The 26,680-nt window shown below is 35.6% G+C and overlaps 1 non-coding gene across 1 annotated transcript; it reads right to left on the bottom strand.

Moving 5' to 3' along the window:
- Positions 1–13,121: 13,121 nt before the first annotated feature.
- On the bottom strand, positions 13,122–13,281 carry LOC112209539 (U1 spliceosomal RNA). The gene has a single exon (XR_002944384.1). It is a non-coding gene; the product is annotated as a U1 spliceosomal RNA (small nuclear RNA).
- Between the last annotated feature and the right edge of the window lie 13,399 nt (positions 13,282–26,680).

Genomic DNA, 26,680 nt, shown 5'->3' on the forward strand with positions numbered 1-26,680 from the left:
AATATATATTATATTATATAAATTATATATTTTAATATTATTTATTATTTATTATTATTTTAATAATATATTAAAATAATTATTTTAATAATATATTATATATTTATTTTATATTATATTATATATTATATATTACATTATATTTAATATTCATTTTAATTATAAATAATATATATTTATATAATATAAATATTTATATAATACATTATATATTATATATAATATATAATGTAAGAATATATATAACATAATATATATAATATAAGAATATTATATATTATATTATATATAAATATTATATATTTATAATTATAATATAACTATAATTATAAATATATAAATTTAATATTTAATATAAATTTTTAATTTTAATTAAAAATTAAAATTTAATTAAAATTTAATATTTAATATAAATTTGATTTTAATATTTAATTATAAATTTAAAATTTAATATAATATAATTAAAATTATAAATATATAAATTTATAATTTATAAATATATAATATTTATAATTTATATATAAATTATATAATATATATAAGAATAATTTTATATAATATATATAAATTATATATAATTTGTATAGTTTATTTATATAATATATATAAATTATATATAATTTGTATAGTTTATATATATAATATATATAATGTTTATATATGTATAGTTTCCACCAGAAACAGTATTCCTGCAATTGAATGCATAGGTAAAAATATAGACTATGATTTTTCAAAGATGAGAAGCAGAACAGTTAGGTAAATTCTAATTATTAATTATTATTACTTTGAAGATTCTGATAGCAGCTACTGTTTTTCTCTCAGAAATTAGTGTACTTTAAAATAATTATTTAGGAAGTTCTTCTTCATAATATGGCTAAAATCTCTGAGTTACTGTGACTGACATATTTATGTTATCTGTTTCATAAGCTGTGCTTTTTTTTAAATTCTCTATGTATTTTTCTCAAATGAGAGCTTTTTCTGCTAAAGAAACAAATTTCTTTTTCAAATTATGTTATGTGAACCTGTAAAAAAAATTAGTTAAGAATTATCATCAAACTGCCTATGGAAAGTATTCATTTGAAAATAAAGTGGTAAAAAAGTTATATCATATTTGTAGGTCACCTATTTAGGATAAACCTCCAAATAAGAGAATATGGGATGCTTAAATTTTGGTAATGTTTATATTCAAGCTCTTTATTATTATTATTATTTTTTTTTACTTTTCTGTATAGATATTGATAGAAACTAAATTTAAAAATTAGAATATTTTAACTGTAGTAAATGATTCTCCTAGAATTTCTTCATTTTTTTCCTTTCAGTGGGCAGAAATAGTTTGTCTTTCAGCTACTAGTTTCTCAGCACTTATCATTTATAGGATTACAAAACACACACTTTCTTTCTCTTTCCTAGATCCAGTAAATTATATCATCCAAACATCACGGTCACGGTAGCTTTACTTTTAGTAGAGTCTTCATACGGGATGTTCACCAATACTTGGTTAACAGCCACTATTGGAAGAAAAATTGTAATGTAAGTTCTGGCACTATAGCCCATATGACCCCTAGGGTGTTGAATTTAACACATACAGAGATGGTTAATCACACCAGTAAGAAGCAAATGAAACAGACAGAATATAAAATTGCAAATTAGGTATCTTACGTTTGTACTTGGTTGCTTGTGCTTTATGTTGTCTCGGCAATGTACTGAGGCATGTATATCTGCCTTGTTTCTTTTTCTGTGCAATCAGCTTCTCCAGGGCAGGAAGTGGGTATTCTTTCTTTCTTTGTCGCAACCCTAAGACACGATTAAAAGCATACAAAAATGTCTTAGATACTTGTAAACAAACTGTATTTTGCTTTATGGCTACAACCATGTTTTGACTTTTGGAGCTTCTGTCTATGCTCCTCTTTCTTCCACAACTATGGTTAATAGGTATATTTATTGAGTGTTAATAATTCTGATTTAATCACGTAAATAATCTTATGTAATTCAGAAAATGCATTATTCTCAAAAGAAGATACTGAATCCTAGAAAGACTAAGTAACTTATTCCCCAAAATGTACTTATTTCCCCAAAGTTACTCATGGCAGAGGACTCACTTGTCTTTACTCCTGCCTACTTGACCAAACTTTACCATATTACATCCAGTGTATATTATTATTTTATTACTCTTTTATAATAACTTTTCTGTGAACTCAGTTATAATACCCCATGTTTGAAATAAGCAATAATCACAAAAATTAAAAAGAAATTAACTACTTTGAAAATTATGAGTATAAACAGTATATCCTTTTATTAAATAACTTTTGGTATTTGTTGTAACTTCTTTCTTTGTATTTATAAAGTTAAATTTGTGCATTGCTGATTTCTTTTGGTCTTTAATGTTGGTACCCAACATAATTTACTAGAATATTTTTATTAATTTGAAGACAAACCAAAGTTAAATAACACAGGAGATAGAAAAGAGTACAATATTCATGTCCTAAGACAGCTTCAAGACATCTTTGTTCATTTAGCTGTTTCCAAACTACAGTCCTATGTACTGAAGGAATTTTGGTAACAGTTAAGGTAAATTTTAAGCAAGTGATTATTTCAGTTTTATAAAAACCTCAATACATTAACTAAACATTACTCAGAAAAGGGCTTCATATAAGGGACATTATGTTAAGTGAAATTAGCCAGAAAATACAAAGGACAAGGATTGCATGTTTTTATTCATACGTGAGAATTAACAAAGTTGATCTCATGGACGTAGAGAATAGAATGACGGATTATTATAGGCTGTGAAAGATATTGAGCGAACAAATAAGTAAGTTAGTTAATGGGTAAAAAATACAGTTAGAAGGAATGGGTCCTAAAGTTTGATTGTATAGGAGGGAGAATATAGGTATGAATAATTTATTATGGATTTCAAAATAACTAGAAGTTTAGATGTGGAAAGCTGTTTAAACAATTATGTCATACATGTCTGAAATTACTAATACAGAAATTACCAATAGGGCATTTAAAAATTTGGTCATTACTCATTGTGTGCATGTATAAAAATAATAGTTCTACTTTGTAAATATGTAAAATTATAATTCATCAATTTGAAAAACAATAAATTGTGGTCTATTTAAATAAGAAATTTCACTAAATCTGGCCATTTCTGAATGGTAAAATGCTCCTTCTGTCTACACATTGGGCTTTTGTGATCCAAATTCTGATTTAGAAGTACTTTCAACATGTTCTCGGGCAGACTGAGGCCATGGCAGAAAGCCCACACATGCCCCCCTTCAGCATTAGCTGGAAATTGTGATCCAGGGCACTCCTGGATGCCATGAAACAATAGCTGCCATCGGAAAGATAATTACTAGCTTGTTTGCCTTGGTGTTGAGACTGCTTCTTTGACTGAAGACCATAAAATAATTACAAAACTTGCAACACCTATAATGTGTTGGGGAAATTAAGGAAATAATCTAATGAGGAAGTGCTCAGAAGGCTTCCAAAATATCATAAAAGATGGCTTTATAGAGTAAAATGTTACCAGGGAAGTACAAGGAGATGCTCATCCTGTTCAACAGCAAGTAGTCTGGTATTTTCTAGCGTCAAGTTTGGAAACACCTCAGGAATTACTGGATCTCACTCTTACATGAGCAATGCCCTTTGAAGAACTCCTGATTAACAACAACATGCCTGGTTGATGAATGGCAGTTTCAAGGTGGATGAACAATGTCTTCTTGGCAGACTTTCATAGACACCAGAAATGAAAGGACAAACCTAAGATGGAATGAGTAAATTAGCTCAATGATTAAACTGCATACTGTTTTTTTAAATGAAGGAATAAAAACATTAAATCATTATTTTATAAAGGCAAATATTTGAATTCATGGGTAGTAAATAGTAGTTAATTTTCTGGTCATGTGATCAATAGAAAACTGGACTTTCAAGCAGATACCAGTATGTGACATATGGACTTTCCGTGGGCTGAGTCACATCCTGACATCTGCTTAATAGTAATAATTTAAGGGGTCCATTAAAGAAGGACATGTTGATTTCCATTTGAAGAATCCTCTCCAGGATGATTGGGAGGTGATTAGAACCAGGACAACATGATGCATTCACTTGAGGTGGCAAACTTGCAGAGATGCAGCAGTAATGCAGAGATAGGATTAATCTACACATATTTCTCTTACACTCTCTAAAGAATAGAAATTCCGAAATCTAAGTCTAGGCCAGAAGAGAAATGTAGACTGCAAATAACAATAGGCCAAATAGGAAGGGCCATAACATAGTTGGATTACAATGTACCAATATCAGTAGCCCTGATGGTATATTTATAGGTCTTGACTAACGTAGACTGCATTTTGCATTCATAGTGGTCGATGCTACTGCTTATGTACTATAAAAAGATAAAAACAGTATATTTTAACCAATTTGAACAAACAAATTGCTGTTCCTCAAGCTATGCAACACACTTCATATCCTATTGTTTCCAACAATGGGCATTGAGATATTACATCAAATAAAAAATTACATGTATTATTTAAAATCAGAAGGCACTTATATCTTCAGTAAACCCTACATCTAACAACAAAAGCTTTAAAATAATATAGAAATAAACTAGAAGACTTACTGCTTTCAAGGAAAATTGTCACTGGCTAGCAAAGCTGTCAGAAATCTTGGCGCAATGGTACTTCAAGGTACTGTGGATTCTGATAATATGCACTTCACTGGGGTTAGATGAAACCAAATTTTAGAAGCATCACTTAATACATTCTACCACAAAAGTGCCCCAACACAAAGATATAATCTACTATACTCCACACATTGTGACATATGAAAATTGTGCATATTGATTTTAATATTTTATAATTTCTATTAAAAATATGTCCAGATTCTTTATCTCAACAAGAAATTAAACTATCAAACATTAAATGTGAAGAACGTTTAGAATTAAAATATGCTTGTTTTTTACATTTTCCCATTTTCTATTTTTTCTGGTGATAAAAAATAAGGTTTCTGAGCAATACAGCTGCTATTCTGGGCAACTACTGTGATTTAGGTAATTCCATCCCTTGGCTACATGAACTTGGTGAGAAGTCATGCTAAATGTTACAGCACAAGACAAGCTTTAAATGATTAACCTGGCTGGGTGCAATGACTCACCACCTGTAATCTCAGCACTTTGAGAGACCAAGGTGGGTGGATTGTGAGTTCAGGAGATCTAGAACTATCTGACTAACACAGAGAAGCACTGTCTCTACCAGAAATACAAAATTAGCCAGATGCATGCCTGTAATCCCAGCTACTTTGGAGGATGAGGCAGGAGAATCGCTTGAACTCAGGGGGTGGAAGTTGTAGTGAGCCAAGATCACAACCATTGCACTCCAGCCCAGGCAACAGGAGTGAAACTCCATTAAAAGAACAAATGAAAGAAAAGAAGAAAGAGACAAAGAAAGGAAAGAAAGGAAGAAAGGAAGGAAGGAAGGAAGGAAGGAAGGAAGGAAGGAAGGAAGGAAGGAAAAGAAATGGAAAGGGAAGGGAAGAAAAGAGAAAAGAGGGAAGAAAAGAGAAAATTGCATTACTCACATTGTGGCTAATCTTCCCAAAATATTGTAACACAAATATTTGTTTTAACTTAGAATTGCTCATACATTGATTTTATTTACATTTTTGTTCAGTACTTTTTGTAGTAAATTTTGTATTAAAGCTGGTAAAATTGTTAAGTTTTACTGCCACTGGATTTTGAGAAAGACTAAATAAATTACTTTATGCTTCTATTGAAATATTGCACATTTTTATGAACTAAGACGAGGTAGTACCTAATTACAAAGAAAATATCACAAGCGTAAAATAAAAGATGACCCCACTTAAACTATTCTTCTTCTGATCGTCTTGCCAAAGCTGTCCTAGAAATTTTTTTTTAGTTTTCAGTCACAGCTGATACGTTACAAAATATGTAATAAAATAATAATTGAAGACCATATAAGAAAATCATCAAAATGAGTTTTGAAAAATTATTATTATTATTATTTAACCTGTTGATACATACAGCCTGTTGAATGAGGATATAATGGAGTATCTTCTGTTGGAGAGGTCTTATGCCCATCTAAAGCATCGTGGTCAACTGGCTCCAAATTCTAAATATTTAAAAAGATTGAAAATTTGATTATAAAAGTAACTTTATACCTTATATTTTATTTTCTTTATTAGAATAAACTTTTTTTTAAATCTTTTAAAATTTTTATTGAGCTATACATATATATATTCAAATGTGTAAATCTGTACACATATTTTTAAATATTTGTATATTTATATGAATTTTTACATGTGTATACATAAGTGTAACCATGACCCAAATCAAGATATTAGACATCGACATAGATCATTTTCAGTACCCTAGAAGACTTGCTTATATTGACAGTCAATCCCTTTCCCTGAGAGATAACCATTATTGTGAATTCTATCCCTACAGATAGATTGGTTTTGCCTATGGTTTAACTTCATATAAATGGAATCATATAGTATGTCCTCTTTGGTGCCTGACATTTGTGTGACATGATGTCTATGTTGGTCATCCATAGACTAACATTGATTTCTTTTCTTTTTTTTTTTTTTATATTTTAAGTTTTAGGGTACATGTGCACATTGTGCAGGTTAGTTACATATGTATACATGTGACATGCTGGTGCGCTGCACCCACTAACTCGTCATCTAGCATTAGGTATATCTCCCAATGCTATCCCTCCCCTCTCCCCCAACCCCACCACAGTCCCCAGAGTGTGATATTCCCTTTCCTGTGTCCATGTGATCTCATTGTTCAACTCCCACCTATGAGTGAGAATATGCGGTGTTTGGTTTTTTGTTCTTGCGATAGTTTACTGAGAATGATGATTTCCAATTTCATCCATGTCCCTACAAAGGACATGAACTCATCATTTTTTATGGCTGCATAGCATTCCATGGTGTATATGTGCCACATTTTCTTAATCTAGTCTACCATTGTTGGACATTTGGGTTGGTTCCAAGTCTTTGCTACTGTGAATAATGCCGCAATAAACATACGTGTGCGTGTGTCTTTATAGCAGCATGATTTATAGTCATTTGGGTATATATCCAGTAATGGGATGGCTGGGTCAAATGGTATTTCTAGTTCAAGATCCCTGAGGAATCGCCACACTGACTTCCACAATGGTTGAACTAGTTTACAGTCCCACCAACAGTGTAAAAGTGCTCCTATTTCTCCACATCCTCTCCAGCACCTGTTCTTTCCTGACTTTTTAATGATTGCCATTCTAATTGGTGTGAGATGGTATCTCATTGTGGTTTTGATTTGCATTTCTCTGATGGCCAGTGATGATGAGCATTTTTTCATGTGTTTTTTTGGCTGCATAAATGTCTTGTTTTGAGAAGTGTCTGTTCATGTCCTTCGCCCACTTTTTGATGGGGTTGTTTGTTTTTTTTTTGTAAATTTGTTTGAGTTCATTGTAGATTCTGGATATTAGCCCTTTGTCAGATGAGTAGGTTGTGAAAATTTTCTCCCATTTTGTAGGTTGCCTGTTCATTCTGATGGTAGTTTCTTTTGCTGTGCAGAAGCTCTTTAGTTTAATGAGATCCCATTTGTCAATTTTGGCTTTTGTTGCCATTGCTTTTGGTGTTTTGAACATGAAGTCCTTGCCCATGCCTATGTCCTGAATGGTAATGCCTAGGTTTTCTTCTAGGGTTTTTATGGTTTTAGGTCTAACGTTTAAATCTGTAATCCATCTTGAATTACTTTTTGTATAAGGTGTAAGGAAGAGATCCAGTTTCAGCTTTCTACATATGGCTAGCCAGTTTTCCCAGCACCATTTATTAAATAGGAAATCCTTTCCCCATTGCTTGTTTTTCTCAGGTTTGTCAAAGATCAGATAGTTGTAGATATGCAGCGTTATTTCTGAGGGCTCTGTTCTGTTCCATTGATCTATATCTCTGTTTTGGTACCAGTACCATGCTGTTTTGGTTACTGTAGCCTTGTAGTATAGTTTGAAGTCAGGTAGTGTGATGCCTCCAGCTTTGTTCTTTTGGCTTAGGATTGACTTGGTGATGCGGGCTCTTTTTTGGTTCCATATGAACTTTAAAGTAGTTTTTTCCAATTCTGTGAAGAAAGTCATTGGTAGCTTTATGGGGATGGCATTGAATCCGTAAATTACCTTGGGAAGTATGGCCATTTTCACGATATTGATTCTTCCTACTCATGAGCATGGAATGTTCTTCCATTTGTTTGTATCCTCTTTTATTTCCTTGAGCAGTGGTTTGTAGTTCTCCTTGAAGAGGTCCTTCACATCCCTTGTAAGTTGGATTCCTAGGTATTTTATTCTCTTTGAAGCAATTGTGAATGGGAGTTCACTCATGATTTGGCTCTCTGTTTGTCTGTTGTTGGTGTATAAGAATGCTTGTGATTTTTGTGCATTGATTTTGTATCCTGAGACTTTGCTGAAGTTGCTTATCTGCTTAAGGAGATTTTGGGCTGAGACAATGGGGTTTTCTAGATATACAATCATGTCATCTGCAAACAAGGACAATTTGACTTCCTCTTTTCCTAATTGAATACCCTTTATTTCCTTCTCCTGCCTAATTGCCCTGGCCAGAACTTCCAACACTATGTTGAATAGGAGTGGTGAGAGAGGGCATCCCTGTCTTGTGCCAGTTTTCAAAGGGAATGCTTCCAGTTTTTGCCCATTCAGTATGATATTGGCTGTGGGTTTGTCATAGATAGCTCTTATTATTTTGAAATACGTCCCATCAATACCTAATTTATTAAGAGTTTTTAGCATGAAGGGTTGTTGAATTTTGTCAAAGGCTTTTTCTGCATCTATTGAGATAATCATGTGGTTTTTGTCTTTGGCTTTGTTTATATGCTGGATTACATTTATTGATTTGCGTATATTGAACCAGCCTTGCATCCCAGGGATGAAGCCCACTTGATCATGGTAGATAAGCTTTTTAATGTGCTGCTGGATTCGTTTTGCCAGTATTTTATTGAGGATTTTTGCATCAATGTTCATCAAGGATATTGGTCTAAAATTCTCCTTTTTGGTTGTGTCTCTGCCCGGCTTTGGTATCAGAATGATGCTGGCCTCATAAAATGAGTTAGGGAGGATTCCCTCTTTTTCTACTGATTGGAATAGTTTCAGTAGGAATGGTACCAGTTCCTCCTTGTACCTCTGGTAGAATTCAGCTGTGAATCCATCTGGTCCTGGACTCTTTTTGGTTGGTAAACTATTGATTATTGCCACAATTTCAGCTCCTGTTATTGGTCTATTCAGAGATTCAACTTCTTCCTGGTTTAGTCTTGGGAGAGTGTATGTGTTGAGGAATTTATCCATTTCTTCTAGATTTTCTAGTTTATTTGCATAGAGGTGTTTGTAGTATTCTCTGATGGTAGTTTGTATTTCTGTGGGATCGGTGGTGATATCCCCTTTATCATTTTTTATTGTGTCTATTTGATTCTTCTCTCTTTTTTTCTTTATTAGTCTTGCTAGTGGTCTATCAATTTTGTTGATCCTTTCAAAAAACCAGCTCCTGGATTCATTGATTTTTTGAAGGGTTTTTTGTGTCTCTATTTCCTTCAGTTCTGCTCTGATTTTAGTTATTTCTTGCCTTCTGCTAGCTTTTGAATGTGTTTGCTCTTGCTTTTCTAGTTCTTTTAATTGTGATGTTAGGGTGTCAATTTTGGATCTTTCCTGCTTTCTCTTGTGGGCATTTAGTGCTATAAATTTCCCTCTACACACTGCTTTGAATGCATCCCAGAGATTCTGGTATGTTGTATCTTCATTCTCGTTGGTTTCAAAGAACATCTTTATTTCTGCCTTCATTTCGTTATGTACCCAGTAGTCATTCAGGAGCAGGTTGTTCAGTTTCCATGTAGTTGAGTGGCTTTGAGTGAGATTCATAATCCTGAGTTCTAGTTTGATTGCACTGTGGTATGAGAGATAGTTTGTTATAATTTCTGTTCTTTTACATTTGCTGAGGAGAGCTTTACTTCCAACTATGTGGTCAATTTTGGAATAGGTGTGGTGTGGTGCTGAAAAAAATGTATATTCTGTTGATTTGGGGTGGAGAGTTCTGTAGATGTCTATTAGGTCCACTTGGTGCAGAGCTGAGTTCAATTCCTGGGTATCCTTGTTGACTTTCTGTCTCTTTGATCTGTCTAATATTGACAGTGGGGTGTTAAAGTCTCCAATTATTAATGTGTGGGAGTCTAAGTCTCTTTGTAGGTCACTCAGGACTTGCTTTATGAATCTTGGTGCTGCTGTATTGGGTGCATATATATTTAGGATAGTTAGCTCTTCTTGTTGAATTGATCCCTTTACCATTATGTAATGGCCTTCTTTGTCTCTTTTGATCTTTGTTGGTTTAAAGTCTGTTTTATCAGAGACTAGGATTGCAACCCCTGCCTTTTTTTTCTTTTCCATTTGCTTGGTAGATCTTCCTCCATCCTTTTATTTTGAGCCTATGTGTGTCTCTGCATGTGAGATGGGTTTCCTGAATACAGCACACTGATAGGTCTTGACTCTTTATCCAATTTGCCAGTCTGTGTCTTTTAATTGGAGAATTTAGTCCATTTATATTTAAAGTTAATATTGTGATGTGTGAATTTGATCCTGTCATTATGATGTTAGCTGGTGATTTTGCTCGTTAGTTGATGCAGTTTCTTTTTAGTCTCGATGGTCTGTACATTTTGGCATGATTTTGCAGCGGCTGGTACCGGTTGTTCCTTTCCATGTTTAGCGCTTCCTTCAGGGGCTCTTTTAGGGCAGGCCTGGTGGTGACAAAATCTCTCAGCATTTGCTTGTCTGTGAAGTATTTTATTTCTCCTTCACTTATGAAGCTTAGTTTGCCTGGATATGAAATTCTGGGTTGAAAATTCTTTTCTTTAAGAATGTTGAATATTGGCCCCCACTCTCTTCTGGCTTCTAGGGTTTCTGCCGAGAGATCCGCTGTTAGTCTGATGGGCTTCTCTTTGAGGGTAACCCGACCTTTCTCTCTGACCGCCCTTAACATTTTTTCCTTCATTTCAACTTTGGTGAATCTGACAATTATGTGTCTTGGAGTTGCTCTTCTCGAGGAGTATCTTTGTGGCGTTCTCTGTATTTCCTGAATCTGAACATTGGCCTGCCTTGCTAGATTGGGGAAGTTCTCCTGGATAATATCCTGCAGAGTGTTTTCCAACTTGGTTCCATTCTCCCCATCACTTTCAGGTACACCAATCAGACATAGATTTGGTCTTCTCACATAGTCCCATATTTCTTGGAGGCTTTGCTCATTTCTTTTTATTCTTTTTTCTCTAAACTTCCCTTCTTGCTTCATTTCATTCATTTCATCTTCCATTGCTGATACCCTTTCTTCCAGTTGATCGCATCGGCTCCTGAGGCTTCTGCATTCTTCACGTAGTTCTCGAGCCTTGGTTTTCAGCTCCATCAGCTCCTTTAAGCACTTCTCTGTATTGGTTATTCTAGTTATACATTCTTCTAAATTTTTTTCAAAGTTTTCAACTTCTTTGCCTTTGGTTTGAATGTCCTCCCGTAGCTCAGAGTAATTTGATCGTCTGAAGCCTTCTTCTCTCAGCTCGTCAAAGTCATTCTCCATCCAGCTTTGTTCCGTTGCTGATGAGGAACTGCGTTCCTTTGGAGGAGGAGAGGTGCTCTGTGTTTTAGAGTTTCCAGTTTTTCTGTTCTGTTTTTTCCCCATCTTTGTGGTTTTATCTACTTTTGGTCTTTGATGATGGTGATGTACAGATGGGTTTTCGGTGTGGATGTCCTTTCTGTTTGTTTTCCTTCTAACAGACAGGACTCTCAGCTACAGGTCTATTGGAATACCCTGCCGGGTGAGGTGTCAGTGTGCCCCTGCTGGGGGGTACCTCCCAGTTAGGCTGCTCAGGGGTCAGAGGTCAGTGCCCCACTTGAAGAGGCAGTCTGCCCGTTCTCAGATCTCCAGCTTCGTGCTGGGAAAACCACTGCTCTCTTCAAAGCTGTCAGACAGGGACACTTAAGTCTGCAGAGGTTACTGCTGTCTTTTTGTTTGTCTGCGCCCTGCCCCCAGAGGTGGAGCCTACAGAGGCAGGCAGGCCTCCGTGAGCTGTGGTGGGCTCCACCCAGTTGGAGTTTTCTGGCTGCTTTGTTTACCTAATCACGCCTGGGCAATGGCGGGCGCCCCTCCCCCAGCCTCGCTGCCGCCTTGCAGCTTGATTTCAGACTGCTGTGCTAGCAATCAGCGAGACTCTGTGGGCGTAGGACCCTCTGAGCCAGGTGTGGGATATAATCTCGTGGTTCGCCGTTTTTTAAGCTGGTCTGAAAAGCGTAATATTCGGGTGGGAGTGACCCAATTTTCCAGGTGCGTCCGTCACCCCTTTCTTTGACTCGGAAAGGGAACTCCCTGACCCCTTGCGCTTCCCAAGTGAGGCAATGCCTCGCCCTGCTTCGGCTCGTGCACGGTGCGCGCACCCACTGGCCAGCACCCACTGTCTGGCACTCCCTAGTGAGATAAACCCGGTACCTCAGATGGAAATGCAGAAATCACCGTCTTCTGCATCGCTCACGCTGGGAGCTGTAGACCGGAGCTGTTCCTATTCGGCCATCTTGGCTCCTCTAGAATAAACTGTTAAGAAATACAAGAAAGCTGACATCTATAACATGTTTACACTTCCTCAAATGATTTATAATTTAGGGGAAAAATCTGAATTATTTTAGCTACATAATTTATAGGCCATTTCACACAAGTTGCTTCCGAAAGGAAACTACTTTTTAAGAACAAACCAATGCTATTCATTTCACAAAGTAAATATTTTTAAGGGCAATATTAATACATAAACATTGGCTTATGCATTTAAAAATTACCTCTGTTTTTCCCAGATTTATCTGCTGCCTTTTGGGGGCTTCCCCCAGCCACCTCATCTAGACAAAGTTCTCAAGCATTTGCGAGTGTCATCCTAGCACTATTTGATCTTTCTAAGAAATAACCATTTGATGTTGTATTGTTTTGTACTGGAGGACACCAATTTTTGTAGGCATATTGAATTGTTTCCAGTATATGGTTTCCTTTCAATTTTCTATATCCACTAAATGACTCAATTTTATTTTCTCTCTCTTTTTTTTCCCATGTGAAAGCACAAACACAGTCCTTCACTTCCACAAATTATGCATTTGAGTGTCCCACATTTGGGGAAATCTCACGGGTCAGCACATCTAGAGTGCAACATATAGGCCTTTCCCTGGGAAAGCCACCTTCATGATCACGGTATCTTCCCTGGCAGGGAAGTATCCACTTTCTTTTTAAGACTTCCATTAGCCTTTGAAAGAAAATACAAATAGAAATGTAATAGAATAATTTTCAGTATCAGCTTAAAATGTTAATTTCAATCATCCATGATTATTCGCTTCTAAAAAAGTTCTTAATTCTGACACAGGCTTCTACAAAATTGTAAGAAAAAACACTATGGTAAACAATGAAATAACTGCTAAATAAAGCTACCACACATTTTATGCACGGATATGCTCATTTTTGATAGTGACTCTTAGAGCATTCTATTGTATCTAACAGCCATTCTCGGTCTTCTGGAATTTTATCATGTGCACTATGAGCTTTAAAAATAAGCAGATGAAAATAATTGATAATATGTAGTAGTAGCTAATGTTTTACTGTCTAATATGTGCCATTCAGAACAAGTTTTTGAGGTAATCTAATTAATATCAGAGTTAGTTTCCTTAGAGGGTAGCATTAGTAAATCCACAAATAAAAAATCAATTACAGTTAGGTCAAATACTTTGCCAATTATTACAGATTTAGCCAGTTGAGGAGCTAGCTAGCAATCTGACCCAAACATCTGACCTCTTGGTGTATTACCAATTTAAAATGTTTTGGCTAAATATACTATCCATGCATTACTACTAGCGAATTAAAAACTGTAATGTTATATTACTTTTCATGGTTCTATTTTTTGTTCTATACTTAGGATTATGCTCCATGGCCCAGGCTGGACTACAGTGACAAGATGATAGCTCGTAACTCAATGAGGCCTCACATCCAGGGTTCAAGGAATACTCCTGCCTCAGCATTCTACCTAGTTGGGATTAGAGAAATGCACCACCATGTCCCAATCGCCTCATTACTTTTACTAAATATGAGTAGCATTTTATGACTACCTTTTTAAAGAAAAAACAAAACTTACTTGGTGTTCACTCATTTTTCAGAGACAACATTTTAGAATGTAAAGCAAGAATCTCATGATAATAAAACAGCAATATTAATTGGCAGTACAAAATTGATTTCAATTCTGGTAGTAAATGAACACACACGATGGGTAAAGCAATTTTCAATGGCAACAATAAAATTTGCCTGATTTGCTAATCATCAGTCATTTTCTTTCAGAGCTGGCTAAATTGCAACATATTTACATTGCCAACTTTTTACTGTTCTTAGGAGTCAATATTAAAAATCACAAAAAAGACTTCTGTCTTTTTTGTCATTACCATGACAGATAAATAAAATAGTTTGTTTCTCTCTACCATGTATCTTACTTAATAAAATGATATTATATTCCAAGTCAGAGGCCAGGTTTTTTTTCGTTTTGCCATAGGAACATTTATAATATAAATTTCTTTTGAAAAAGGTAATTTTTATAATCTAATTTCAGGTAAAGAATAACATGGAGAGGCTTCTTGTAACACTTAAACAGTACACATTTCATTATCTTATTCTCTTAAAAATTATAATAAAGTAAAAATCATGCCATTTGCCACATTATTAATAGCATCAAAAGTTTTCATGTGAAATTTGGATTAATATTATCTTTGCCTATATTGTTATCTGCTGCCTTGAACAGTGTTGATCTCAGTTGAACACTGCCTGTTGAATAGACTAAATGTTCATTAGAAAAAAAGATTCCAAGCTTATCTTAATAAGGAGAATAATAAATTTATGCATGAAACCCACATTAATCCACATCAACTATTTTCCACATTAACCCAACATGGATACCTTTACTGTAATCACCTCCTTGGATGAGATGAGGCTAAGATGTGATTTAGCCTTACTTTAGAGCAAATACAAGAAGTTACATAGTAAACAATATATGACTACAAACAATTTTTTAAATGGCATAAATTAATTTCCATTGATAGGAACTCAATGTCATTCATACAACATTAATTATCTGCTTGAAATCTATGATGGTGGACCAAAGAACAATTAGAAAATTTTAATTGCTAAAATCTAATATTTCAGTTGTTTAAATTTAAAATTATCTTTTGCCTTTAATTATTGTGTTCTACAGCTTCATAGTAACTTTATTTTATTATCAGGTTTTCATTGTGCTTAATATAATGTCTATTGAGTGAAAATGGTGTGTTTGTGTGTAGGTGTGTGTGTACAGCGTTTCCAGATATATAGTATGATTGTTTCTAGAATCCTATAACAATAACACTTTGAATCTCCTGGCAGAGTTGGGAAACTAATTTTGGTGCAATTCTTAGGCTTATTTTACTGCAGATGACACAACTAAGAATTCTAGAAGAATGCTGAAGATCTGTGTTTAGCATAAACATAGTTCTTTAAAATTATCATTTTTCTCAAAACCAGTCTGGCCACAATTGTGAAACCCCATCTCTTCTAAAAATACAAAAATTAGCCAGTCATGGTGTCAGGCACTTGTAATCCCAGCTACTCAGGAGGCTGATGCAGAGAATTGCTTGAACCCAGGAGGCAGAGGTTTCAGTGAGCCGAGATTCCGCTCCTGCACTCCAGCCTGGGTGAGAGTGAGAATTCTTCTTACACACACACACACACACACACACACACACACACACACAAATAATAGTGATAATAAATAAAAAAGAAAAACTCTTCTTCTTACATACTGATTAAACTAACTACTTAGAGGCTACGGATTGCTTTTGGATAACTTAATGTTGTCTGCCATGATAACATCAACTTTTTCTAAAAAGTTTCCATTCTAGTACCTTACTTTCTATGACTGTTTTTCATTGTTACTTCTGTAGTAACACATGTATGCTTTTAGATGATTCCAAATTCTGGACATTTGTATCCATTGCAGTTTTTTATTTGGTGACCCGTATGTTTCTAAAAGGCAATCTGCTCAAACAGGTTCACTTTTTTTCTATCAGTAAATTGCATTACTATTCTCTCAGCTTATCAAATCACACCCAGGACAGAGGTGTTAACATCTCTTTCCTACTCCACTTTCTCAAATATCCATTTGGTAACCCCTGCCTATTCTAACTCATTAAGAGCTCATAAATCTGTCCACACATATGTTCTACATTGCCAGCTTTTCTAATGTAGAGCACCCACAATCTTTTTCTACAGATAATTTTGAATACTTCCTTACTGTGGTATATTGTGAAATTTTCTATGCTATAGCCAGTGAGATGTTACTAATATATGCCTTTTTTTATCCTCTGATGGTTTATCAAATCACACTGAATATCTCACATAATTGCTAAAAAGCCAAGTTATGTCAAAACTAAGTCTGTACCCACTGTCTACTTAAAAAAAAATCAACTTAACAAAGCAACCCTTTTCAACTGCAAGATGCTTTCTACTCTCCAAATCTAAGTCACATATGCCCTATAATAGGCAGAAGATCACCCTGTATTGTATTTTTTTTGGTTCATTATGATGTTTTGTATCCCACCTGGGCTGTTATTCTGTACTGTATTTTCAAAATCATAATTAAGACAGATTCAAAATACTTTATCTGAAATTCAAAAAGCTCAATTAAGCAAGACTTTTTAAAATGAGATTGGTATGTAACTCAATTTCTGATGTAATAAAGCCTTAATTGAGGGAAGCTGTTTCAGTCTGCATTCATGTAACATTAAGCCTTAAAGGGAATATCCATTTCTCTTCATAGAAATATTAATATGTTTGCTTCTTGAGTATTTTCGGGGGCCTTACAGGGAATGGTACACAAAATGATGCAAATGTGTTGACTCAGTTTTCTCAAACGCAAGAATTCCTAAAACCTAAAACACAGTGCCTAAATGCCTTAAGATGTATAAATATATACTGAACCTTGGCAATTAAAATTAAACTTAGGTTATATCATAAACCAACCATGTGTCATGTATGAGCAACTAAAATCTCAAGTTAAATTGTGCAAAACAAAATTTTTGTGAATTCTTAGGTTTGATACTTTTACATTTAAAATAAATATGGTATTTATGTTTGTATAATATATGCTCCTACTCTACTAAAATTATCCCAGCATCTCAGATGTAGTCAGGCTAGGCTGAGAAAAAGAAAGCACAGAGATGGTCAGAGAAGGAAGAGTAAAGGGTAAAATTTATTTTCTCCCAAAGGTATATATTAATAATACAAATAACACTTTCATTACAGGAATGTGTGGCCATAGCGCTTAGTTTTAGATAGTAAATTATTTGTGATTTTACCAAGTTACTTAAAATGATCGGTTAATTGTCTGAGTCAATCATTCATATAAATGTGACTTCTAGCTCATCTTGCTGTTGAATGTTAGAGATAAGGCAGATGCATTCTAACCAACTCACACATATACACAAAATCAACATGGACATGGAGAAGAGAATTAGTGTTTGTAGCAGTGTATTACTTACTAATAAAATTCAATGAATGGATATGGCTGTGTGATTAGTTGATGGGAGATGGGACAAATCCACTCATGGAGGAATATATTTTCTCAATAATGGCATCTTACATTTATAAACTGTAATGGTTTTCTGAAAATGTTTCTTTGATTTACATATGTAAATTAGAGAGCTAATAAAAGAGATGACCAAGACTTAAATTATAATTAAAATAAGAATCTTGACTACTATAGAATTTACACTTGGATTTTTTTCCTGGAAAAATCAGATACTACTTTTTATATGTATATGAGTTTTATGCAATTAGCATTGTATTCTTGGTGAAACAAAATGATCTCCTAAAACAATAATGTTAGATATGAAAGATTAGAATCTATCATATTTTCAATGCATTCTTATTTAATTTACTTCTTCATTCTTTTCAAAATGACTTCACCTTTTTTATTTTCATTCTATATATCATTAGAATTATTCTCACTAGCAATTACTCCATCATTTACATGCCATTAATGAACTTCTACCACCATATATCATGTTTCACAGCCCCAGGAGGAGGGAGGGCCAACAGTGGCACAAGAGTTGCTTCTTACAGTCTGTCACACATCCTGCTAAATTTAAGCTCTCCATGAATAAAAAGCCTTTCCATAGCCAGAGTTCAGCTTTAAGAAAAAGGCTAACTACTGAACTTGGAGAAAAGATAAATCTGCATTTGATAACTGATTTAACAAATATAATGTGTGTGTAGAGGATACAAAATTACAGTTCCACTACTGGGATAGTTAATATTTGTGTTACTTTCTTCACCCTTGTGGAAAGTCTACTAGTTGAAGTTAAACCATTCGTTTTTCACACAAGACACAAGCTAACCTTATCACTTTCCGAGGAAATACTGAGAAGGATTGTACTTTGTCAGAGGGTAAATCAAGACATCTTTATTAGGCCATGTGTTTACTTAGTGTCTCCTCTATTACTGAACATTGTTTAGTGATTTGCTCTCAAGGATTTTTGTGTTTGTTTCAAAAAAATCCTTGCTGCAATGATCAGACTTGATAAAGCAAATTGTGGTCTCTTGTGGATGTTCACATTCTGTGCAGTCGGTAACTATCTGATTCTAAGGAAGCTAACCGAATCTTGGACCGAATGTGGATGAGACCCACCACTGGGGAGTGATGGAGGTATGAAAAGACATGCTGGATGAGGGGAGGTGGCTCTCATATAGGGAGCAGAGTTTTGAAAACTTACATCAAAACATTTCTCTTCCTGGCCCCATCCAATATTGCCATCTGGAAACATTTGATAAAAATCACAATAGAAAATGGCAGGAGAACAAAGCAGGTGGTGAGCGTGGCAGCAGGAGCAGTCAGAAGCAGCTGCAGAGCCACCCTGGACAGAAAAACCATAGATGATGCCCCACAGTTTGAAAGAAGTGTGGTTCCCAGTGGTACAGATGTTGCTCCATACAGTCTTTCATATACCCAGCTAGATACAAGCAAAGAATGGAAAACTTTTCCATAGAGAGAGTTCAGTTTATAAAAAAAAGGCTAACTGCAGAAGTTGACGAATAGAAAAATGTGCATTTAATAACTTATGTAACAATTACAATGTGCTGAGTAGAGGATACAAAATTACAATTCCATTACAATTAAATAAATATTTCTGTTAACTTTCATCCTTGGGGAAAGTTTCCTAGTTGAAGATAAAACATTCCTACTGTTTCTTATCTTAGAACAAAACTATTTAGGTTTCTGTACAAACCTAAGTTCTCACTTCTATATTAAGATACCACCATGTAACTTATATTGCAATAAACACGTCATGCTGAGTAGTAAATTTATAAGTAGAGAAATGCCCCAGTGTGTTACCGAGTGAAAGGTGGTGTCTGGACAGTCAGCGCTTTCTGGAACTCTGGACTGACAAGCAGGAAGTGTTGAAGTGACTGAAAAGTTAAAGATCACAAGTACAGCATGAAGAAAACAGAGATTGGCAGTATTTACATCCATGCCAAAGGAAGTATCCTAGGAAATTTCGGCTATAACAAGAGAATGAAACTCCATATGCACATTTCTTCTGGATCACTTTTGGAGCACTAAAGCCGATAACAAACTTAGTGCTAATGCACATGTGCAAAGGGGAGCCTGATTTTAAGACTGATTTCATTTCTTTCCTTTTATGTTAAAGAGCCTTCAGGGGAAATTGCCTACTAGATCCAAGCTTTGCCAGCTTATTTTCCTCATGATCAGCTCCTATCTATCAGCTGACAGTTCTACCCATGTGCCCCAGTGCTCTTCTTCACCGCTTCACGCCTGAAATACTGTTCTCTGCAGGCAAAATCGGAAGTCCCACTTAACGCTCCACTTTCCTTCCAGCTCCTTCAAATAATTGGCCATACATGAAATTTGGCACTAAACTTTACTAATATACACACAGGATGTGGATTACTAGCTCCTACCTCATCTTCATTAGCCTGGAGGAAAGTTTATTTTTGGAGTGCCACTGTTGTGCAGCTGGGCCATGTCTTCCTGCTGTCACTCACCCTGCTGCTCTTGGTTGGATTTCATCATAATACTCAGGATTATATGCTCATTAAGGGAAGGAACAACCATAGTAAAAAATACTGAAATTACTCCCAGATTTCTAGTTGAGTCTTACCTTTTTCTGCACCCATAGCTCTGGGATTTAGTTTGTTTTAATATGAGGGCTGTATAACCGGTTAAGACATCATATTAGTTTGGACACTACCGATAGGGGAAATAGAACAAACACAGCTGTGGTTGGCGGCACTTTAAAAATGAATATTAAACTACCACAATCTTGAACAAATATCTTTATTGTAAAAATCAAATAAGTGTGGCAAAAATGATGGTAGCTATTTCACACAAGGACACAAGACAAAAGCTTAGAATTACTTGCTTAAAGTTAATTCAGAATGGAACAAAATTGTTCAAGTGCTTAGCATTAGAAAAGGTTTTATAACCTGCTTTTCAGTGGACATTACCTGTTTTACAGTAAGATCTTAGTATGGGAACAAAGAGATGATTCCCAGCCTCCTGTGGTATATCATCTCAGCCTCCCAAAATGCTGAGATTAGAGGCATGAGCCACCAAGCCCAGGACAATTCCAAACTGTTTACAAAAGTTCTGTGACTTCCTCCACCTTGCCTTACCCACAAAACAAGCATTACTAAGAATTCCAATATATAATACAAATAAAGCAACTGCCATGACTAAAGTACTACATTGATATGTGTATGCATCAATGGTCTGTTCAATTTTTTTACTGCTCTAACAGAGAACTTTGATGCATCTAAAAGGATGAGTACAAATGTTAATGTAATCCTGGCTTTCCTTTGACAACTCTCCTAAAAACTGCCTTACAACTTTTTGCAAGTATAAGTATCAACGGTATACTCTCTGAAGGAAAGGAAATAATCAGCCGGACCACTATACCTAGCCACCGGCAGAAGCATATATGCAACACTTAGCACTACACATGTGTTTCCTTGGCTTCTTGAGTACTGCTGTGTACACCGCCTATACATTTTTACAATATCTCTAAATGTATAAAAGAATTAATGTGAATGTATGTGCTATCGCATTTCATTTCCAACTGCAGAATATATTAGTTTTAAATCTATCTACCACATCTTGACTCTGACATTTATTTTTGGATTGTTACATTAAAATCAACTACGTGGGATAGTCACCGTGGCTCATGCCTGTAATGTGAGGGCTTTGTAAAGCACAGGCCCGTAAGTCACCTGAGGTCAGGAGTTCGAGACCAGTCTGGCTAACGTGGTGAAACCCCATCTCTACTAAAAATACAAAAACACATCACACATGGTGTTGGGGCCTGTAGTCCCAGCTACTCCAGGGACTGAGGCAGGAGAGTCACTTGAACCCCGGAGGAAAATGTTGCAGTGAGCCAGGATCATGCCATTGCACTCCATTCTGGACAACAGAGCAAGACTTCATAACAACAACAATACAATCACAAATAAAAAACCAAACCAAATAAACAAGTGGCAACATTCTTCTTGAATGACTATTTGATCACAGAAAACTTAATTCCTGCCAGGTCATGATCTCTATTAGTAGCACAGCAACTTATTTGAAAGTAGATGGAAACATTTCAGATTACATTTTTATTTACTTTTCTCTTATATAGGCTGCTTCCTTGCTCTCTTTAGGGTTCCCTAATAAAATCAACTTAGAGGGACACTTAGAGGGAAAAACATAAGTGTATGAACACTTAGAGGGAAAACATAAAACAATTTCCCTTCACAATATTCTACAAATAACTATTGTAAGTTGTTTTCTTAAATACCTATTCAACTGGCTGTGAAGACTTACTTGCTAAGGGAGTTGACAGAGATAGTTCTGATGAGAAAAGGTGGTCTGAAAGGTAAGCTGTGCAGCCTAAGGGAGTTACTTCAAAAGGCCACTTTCCTGACAAAGATCGAATCTTTTTTTCTATCATCAGATTTTTAAAATTATAGAACATGCCTTACTTTTATATGTAAACCATAAACATCAGTAAAGAAGTGATTTATTCCATCTTCTTGCCTTATGCCATGAAGCATAATAAGTCTCATATGTGACATAATTAAGGCAACATTTTTCTTACAAATAAAAAAAAGCAACAAGTTCATTGATACAATATTCCTCAAATTAGTCACCGGCCATGTATTTGGGATGGAAGATTTGAATGCATTAACTGGGTTTAAAATTAGCTTACTTTTACCAGAAAGAGAACATAAGCATTCTAAGTGAAAAAATAACTACAAGATAAAGTAGCATCACCCTTGATATTTTTCAGATAAACTTTTTGGTGGGTGTGAGACTTAGTTTTAAAATTAGCTGTTCAACAAAATATTTTCTCCCCTAACAAAACAAAAGTAGTCCCATGAATGGAAACTTTTACATTCATACAAATTGTGAAGCATACAATCTCAGAGCCTGACATCTGTATTCCATCTTCTTCTAGTTCGTGAACCTGAACTTTAGTTAATTATCTTTACTAAAAAGGTAAAGTTATGTCCTGCAGTAATGAATGCTGACACAAACCACTTGCTGGAGTTGCCCCCACTTTTCAAGAACATGTTGTTCAAAAGCCACATGTTCTCTTCTGTGAGGTCCAGAGCAGCATGAGCTATGAACTGGTGCAGATGACGATAGTCATAAGTGACTGTGTGAGCAACAACAGATTAACTTACCCACATGGAATGAAGAACGCCAACGTTTCATTCTGTAAATTCTATAGACGGTTTTCTTGTGCAGAAAAAGAAAAGTTTGACTTTGCTTTGTTTGCTATTGTCAAGAGACATACAAGAGATCGTTTTCTCATTATATATAATTCTTTCTTTTAAAATACAGATTTAAAATGACACCTCAGTTATGGGTTGAAGCGTATTCTCTCCAAAATTCCTTTGTTGATGTCCCAAGTGAACAGTACCACAGAGTGTGTCTTCATTTGGAAGGAGAGGTTACATGTAGACATGGTTATTTCACATGAGGTCATTTTATAATAGGGTGGGCCCCTAATAAAACCACTCATGTATTTAGAAAAAAGGATCTTTTGGAGATACACGCAGGGAGAGGAATGACACAGGAACGCTGGAGTTACACTGCTGCAAGCCAGGGAACTTCCAGAAGCTGGGAGATTAACCAAAAAAGATTCTTACCTTAAGATCCGCATAAGAAGCATGGCACCACTGACACCTTGATTTTAGACAGTGGCTCTCAGAAATGAGGCAATAAATTTCTGCTGTCCAAAGCCACTAAATTTTTGGTACTTTATTACAACAGCCACAGGAAACAGAGACAGCCTCCTTGTTGAGGAAGCTGTTCCCAATCCTGGGCTGGAGGAGGGTGACCCATTGTCCCAAAATGTCTCCGACATCTAAAGCATGCTTTACTTCACTCATGTTGTCACGACAAACCTAAGTGAATCTTTAGATAAATGGATGCTTTTGTGTCTCAATCAAGCAGTAGTTTCTTTTACAATGATGATCAATCCTGAAAGATTAGGAGCAAATTGTGAAAATGCCTTAACAAGGTGAATGGTAGCAGGAGAAAGAATTAAAATCAATGTATGCAACAAATTATTTTTATCTGTTCTCCTTTGTCCACCACCGGGCCAGTGGAGTGCACAGAAACTATATTCATGTAGCTGCATCCCAGAAAGCAATACTGCTACAAGCACTCAAAACAATTTTTAATTAGTATTTTCCCCATAATATGAGAAAATAATGTCACAACAACACCTGGCACATAATCCTGTCTATCATATTTTGGTGAGAAGTCCTGAATAGTTGAAAAGTATCACACATTAAACATTATACATTGCAAGCAACTTACAATATGAATTCCTCAAAAGTCAGTAAAGCTGACTTGGATACTTGAGAGAAATAGTGCAAATGTGCCAGGAATGTATTAGGAACATAAATTGGAAAGGATGGGGCTCTTTTCATGACAAAAATCTATAGGGCTATTTACTCTGAATGACAACATGTTCTCGAGCCAAGCCTGGTTTCTGGAAACATTCTTGACAAGAAAGTCAGGTGTCATCATCTCTGGTGTTGCTTTTGAGCTTCCTGTGCATGGCTAAGTGGTCACTGGGGAGGAAAGCATGCATGTATGACCAGCCAGGAAGTGCCACTAGGGGTCACTGGGGTCTTTTTAAATCCTGTAGGTCCTCGTCAAAAACATGATTCACGGAAACTGTCTGAATTTTAATGGATGAAACCCAGTAGGTCTTGATGAAAAATGTGATTCATGAAAACTGCCTGAAAACTCATAGATGACATTTCAAGGCTGCAACTTGCTACAGGTGAACTGGGCTTTTAAGTGCTCAAGTAGCAGCAATTCATGATAGATGACATAGTGAACTGAATATCATAGGCAAGTCAGAAGTCATGCTAGTCTGTGCTGAATTGAAGTATAAAAAAACAACTACCAGGATATTCCTTGGCTGGCTTCTATCAGTCTCTGGGACTCCAGAGGAAGCCTCATTTAATTGTGTTGGATTTCATTTACCTCTTCTGTCCTGATCCTCCGCTTCTAAAATCACACTACACTGTATTGTTACAATATAATAAAAATTCTTATGAAATTTAAGCTTCTACATGCACTTTGGATTCTGCCTTCCCAGCTGGCCAAAACTCCATTTCAAAAACTGGATTATCATGGTGGCCAACAATTACAAAGTAGAAGCTCCTAGACATGGTCTTAAATATGTGGCTCCTGATGAAGTAAAAAATAGTACATATTTTTAGCAGTCAATATTGAAATTCAAAGATGACTAAGGGAAGTGTAAAATTCTTGTTTTGTTTTGCTTTCTAACTTAAACTTGGAAGATGCCAGTAAGCTTGTCACCATTTCCCATGTACTAGTGAAGATGCATGACTTCCGGAATAAACAAATGATAAAACTGTGATATTTCTTGTAGAATACTATGTATTTCTGTTAGAAACTAGAAGACCTCTAACATAAAATCACAGATAACATTCTCGTGATCTGCAAGTATGGCACATTCAGCTCAAAGGACACTGAATGTCTGGTGGAGTAATCTAGGCTTCACTTGGTCTGGAGCAGTTAGCGCCAGCACTGACACTTAGAAGATTTAACACAGGTAGACAGTAAGTTAAGAACCATAGACAGTGGTGAGAAGACCAAGGAATTAATTAGCTTGCCTTAGAAATGTCCATAAGATATCCATTGGGGGAAGCTAAAACAAAGTCTCCCTCATGTCACTTAGAAAAGAGAAGCAATGCAGCACTTTCTGCTCTATTTTTCTTCTTTCTACCTGAAGTATGTGTGCTATAAATATACGTCCTTGCAAATAAAAGAGACTGCGATATGCCTCTTGACACAACATTTTATAAGAAAGGAAGTTTTGTATGCTATAAGACATGAAAGAAATATTCCATAAAGGAAGACATTTTGAGTTACTGAGAGATCATACAACGAAATTTAACAGATTGGGGCAGGTGTAATGGCTTATGCCTGCAATGCCAGCACTTTAGAGGGCTGAGGCAGGCAGCCTGCTTCAGCCCTGGAGTTTGAGACCAGCCAAGGCAAACAGCATGGAAGAAGAAATACTTCTCTACAAAAAATACATCTCTACAGAAATACTAAAACTTTCTGGGCGTGGTGGTGTGTGCCTGTAGTTTCAGCTACTTTGGAGGCTGACAGGAGAGAATTACCTGACACAGCAGTAAGCTGAAATATCCTGACTCGAAAACAAAACAGAACAAAACAAAACAAAACAACAACAACAACAACAACAAAACAACATCAACAACAACAACAAAACAACAAAAAACTTCAACAGATTCACAAAAGAAATGAACCTATGAAAAACTGGGGAAAAAACACGAGCAATGACATGGCTTCTGGCACACATAATTAAAATACAGATGAATGACTGATGGGTGGGAGCATAGATGGATATATGCAATGGTAACCCCACTGTGTGTGTTTTTAACACAAGGGATTTGAAATCAAACGAAGCTAGGTTCCATCTAGCTCTGCTACATACTTGCAACGTGACCAGAGGGAAACTTTAATCTACTGTTGGTCATCTCCTTTATATGGTAATTTTGTATCACTTCATGGTAAAGTACCCAGCACAATGTCTGACTCACAGGACGTGCTTAATTAATATTATATAGAATAACATGGAAAGGCCAAATGCACACTGAGATGTGGGGGATTATAGCCTTGTCCACTTTCTCACTACCGTCTAAGCTGCTCTCACCCTTCAATGGCAGAGTTAAGTATCTGCAAACAGGGAATCCCACAGAGCCAACAATATTCACTATCTGGTCTTCCAAAGACAACCTTTACTCCTGCTTTAGAAAAGAGATGAAAAACAGATGAGATAGGAAAATTGGGTAACAAAGACAAGCAGGAATGATACAAAAGCCATGAAAACTGGCAATGATTCTCCAGAGAATGTGATGTGAGAAAGGATGGGCAGTAGAAAATTCAACAAAGTAAACAATGATATCATGAATTATTGCTGGGCTAAATTTTAGAGCCAAAAGAAGCGGTTGTTACTTTCTTTAGTACAAACAT

This window comes from Pan troglodytes, chromosome Y, assembly GCF_028858775.2.
Source record: "Pan troglodytes isolate AG18354 chromosome Y, NHGRI_mPanTro3-v2.0_pri, whole genome shotgun sequence".
Taxonomy (NCBI): domain Eukaryota; kingdom Metazoa; phylum Chordata; class Mammalia; order Primates; family Hominidae; genus Pan; species Pan troglodytes.